The sequence below is a fragment of the Neolamprologus multifasciatus genome, chromosome 2 (assembly GCF_963576455.1).
Source record: "Neolamprologus multifasciatus chromosome 2, fNeoMul1.2, whole genome shotgun sequence".
In the NCBI taxonomy this organism is placed as follows: domain Eukaryota; kingdom Metazoa; phylum Chordata; class Actinopteri; order Cichliformes; family Cichlidae; genus Neolamprologus; species Neolamprologus multifasciatus.
In genome coordinates this window covers 639,452-642,797 of record NC_140440.1, presented here as the reverse complement: position 1 = coordinate 642,797, position 3,346 = coordinate 639,452, and the positions used below count along the sequence as shown (strand labels likewise).

At 63.7% G+C, this 3,346-nt stretch overlaps 1 non-coding gene across 1 annotated transcript; it reads right to left on the bottom strand.

Annotated features, from left to right (window-relative positions):
- Window positions 1-2,353: 2,353 nt before the first annotated feature.
- Window positions 2,354-2,507, bottom strand: LOC146523784 (5.8S ribosomal RNA). The gene has a single exon (XR_014869957.1). It is a non-coding gene; the product is annotated as a 5.8S ribosomal RNA (ribosomal RNA).
- Window positions 2,508-3,346: the final 839 nt, after the last annotated feature.

Here is a 3,346-nt window from a genome sequence, read left to right as displayed (position 1 = left end):
GACTTGCAGGTTTCGAGCTGCCGACCTGCGGGTTTCGAGCTGCCGACTTGCAGGTTTCGAACTGCCGACCTGCGGGTTTCGAGCTGCTGACCTGCGGGTTTCGAGCTGCCGACCTGTGGGTCGGTGCTTACCGACCTGCGGGTTTCGAGCTGCCGACTTGCAGGTTTCGAGCTGCCGACCTGCGGGTTTCGAGCTGCCGACTAGCAGGTTTCGAGCTGCCGACCTGCGGGTTTCGAGCTGCCGACCTGTGGGTCGGTGCTTACCGACCTGCGGGTTTCGAGCTGCCGACCTGTGGGTCGGTGCTTACCGACCTGCGGGTTTCGAGCTGCCGACTTGCAGGTTTCGAGCTGCCGACCTGCGGGTTTCGAGCTGCCGACCTGCGGGTTTCGAGCTGCCGACCTGCGGGTTTCGAGCTGCCGACCTGCGGGTTTCGAGCTGCCGACCTGCGGGTTTCGAGCTGCCGACCTGTGGGTCGGTGCTTACCGACCTGCGGGTTTCGAGCTGCCGACTTGCAGGTTTCGAGCTGCCGACCTGCGGGTTTCGAGCTGCCGACCTGCGGGTTTCGAGCTGCCGACCTGCGGGTTTCGAGCTGCCGACCTGTGGGTCGGTGCTTACCGACCTGCGGGTTTCGAGCTGCCGACCTGTGGGTCGGTGCTTACCGACCTGCGGGTTTCGAGCTGCCGACCTGTGGGTCGGTGCTTACCGACCTGCGGGTTTCGAGCTGCCGACCTGTGGGTCGGTGCTTACCGACCTGCGGGTTTCGAGCTGCCGACTTGCAGGTTTCGAGCTGCCGACCTGCGGGTTTCGAGCTGCCGACTAGCAGGTTTCGAGCTGCCGACCTGCGGGTTTCGAGCTGCCGACCTGTGGGTCGGTGCTTACCGACCTGCGGGTTTCGAGCTGCCGACTTGCAGGTTTCGAGCTGCCAACCTGCGGGTTTCGAGCTGCCGACTTGCAGGTTTCGAGCTGCCGACTTGCAGGTTTCGAGCTGCCGACCTGCGGGTTTCGAGCTGCCGACTTGCGGGTTTCGAGCTGCCGACCTGCGGGTTTCTAGCTGCTGACCTGCGGGTTTCGAGCTGCCGACCTGTGGGTCGGTGCTTACCGACCTGCGGGTTTCGAGCTGCCGACCTGTGGGTCGGTGCTTACCGACCTGCGGGTTTCGAGCTGCCGACTTGCAGGTTTCGAGCTGCCGACCTGCGGGTTTCGAGCTGCCGACCTGCGGGTTTCGAGCTGCCGACTTGCAGGTTTCGAGCTGCCGACCTGCGGGTTTCGAGCTGCTGACCTGCGGGTTTCGAGCTGCCGACCTGTGGGTCGGTGCTTACCGACCTGCGGGTTTCGAGCTGCCGACCTGTGGGTCGGTGCTTACCGACCTGCGGGTTTCGAGCTGCCGACCTGTGGGTCGGTGCTTACCGACCTGCGGGTTTCGAGCTGCCGACCTGCGGGTTTCGAGCTGCCGACCTGCGGGTCGGTGCTTACCGACCTGCGAGTTTCGAGCTGCCGACTTGCAGGTTTCGAGCTGCCGACCTGCGGGTTTCGAGCTGCCGACCTGTGGGTTTCGAGCTGCCGACTTGCGGGTTTCGAGCTGCCGACCTGCGGTTTTCGAGCTGCCGACTTGTAGGTTTCGAGCTGCCGACCTGCGGGTTTCGAGCTGCCGACCTGTGGGTCGGTGCTTACCGACCTGCGGGTTTCGAGCTGCCGACTTGCAGGTTTCGAGCTGCCGACCTGCGGGTTTCGAGCTGCCGACCTGTGGGTCGGTGCTTACCGACCTGCGGGTTTCGAGCTGCCGACCTGTGGGTCGGTGCTTACCGACCTGCGGGTTTCGAGCTGCCGACCTGTGGGTCGGTGCTTACCGACCTGCGGGTTTCGAGCTGCCGACTTGCAGGTTTCGAGCTGCCGACCTGCGGGTTTCGAGCTGCCGACTAGCAGGTTTCGAGCTGCCGACCTGCGGGTTTCGAGCTGCCGACCTGTGGGTCGGTGCTTACCGACCTGCGGGTTTCGAGCTGCCGACTTGCAGGTTTCGAGCTGCCAACCTGCGGGTTTCGAGCTGCCGACTTGCAGGTTTCGAGCTGCCGACTTGCAGGTTTCGAGCTGCCGACCTGCGGGTTTCGAGCTGCCGACTTGCAGGTTTCGAGCTGCCGACCTGCGGGTTTCGAGCTGCTGACCTGCGGGTTTCGAGCTGCCGACCTGTGGGTCGGTGCTTACCGACCTGCGGGTTTCGAGCTGCCGACCTGTGGGTCGGTGCTTACCGACCTGCGGGTTTCGAGCTGCCGACTTGCAGGTTTCGAGCTGCCGATTGATTGCCTGCGGGTTTCGAGCTGCCGACTTGCAGGTTTCGAGCTGCCGATTGATTGCAAAGCGACGCTCAGACAGGCGTAGCCCCGGGAGGAACCCGGGGCCGCAAGGTGCGTTCGAAGTGTCGATGATCAATGTGTCCTGCAATTCACATTAGTTCTCGCAGCTAGCTGCGTTCTTCATCGACGCACGAGCCGAGTGATCCACCGCTAAGAGTCGTATTGTTTTTGTTTGTTTCACTGTGGGTTGCCACTTTCGTAGACGGGGAAAAGGATTTGGAGGAAACGACTTGCAGGTTTCGAGCTGCCGACCTGCAGGTTTCGAGCTGCCGACCTGTGGGTCGGTGCTTACCGACCTGCGGGTTTCGAGCTGCCGACCTGCGGGTTTCGAGCTGCCGACGTGCAGGTTTCTGGCTGCCGACTTGCAGGTTTCGAGCTGCCGACCTGCGGGTTTCGAGCTGCCGACTTGCGGGTTTCGAGCTGCCGACCTGCGGGTTTCGAGCTGCCGACTTGCAGGTTTCGAGCTGCCGACCTGCGGGTTTCGAGCTGCCGACTAGCAGGTTTCGAGCTGCCGACCTGCGGGTTTCGAGCTGCCGACCTGTGGGTCGGTGCTTACCGACCTGCGGGTTTCGAGCTGCCGACTTGCAGGTTTCGAGCTGCCGACCTGCGGGTTTCGAGCTGCCGACTTGCAGGTTTCGAGCTGCCGACCTGCGGGTTTCGAGCTGCCGACCTGCGGGTTTCGAGCTGCCGACTTGCAGGTTTCGAGCTGCCGACCTGCGGGTTTCGAGCTGCTGACCTGCGGGTTTCGAGCTGCCGACCTGTGGGTCGGTGCTTACCGACCTGCGGGTTTCGAGCTGCCGACTTGCAGGTTTCGAGCTGCCGACCTGCGGGTTTCGAGCTGCCGACCTGCGGGTTTCGAGCTGCCGACTTGCGGGTTTCGAGCTGCCGACCTGCGGGTTTCGAGCTGCCGACCTGCGGGTTTCGAGCTGCCGACCTGCGGGTTTCGAGCTGCCGACTTGCAGGTTTCGAGCTGCCGACCTGCGGGTTTCGAGCTGCTG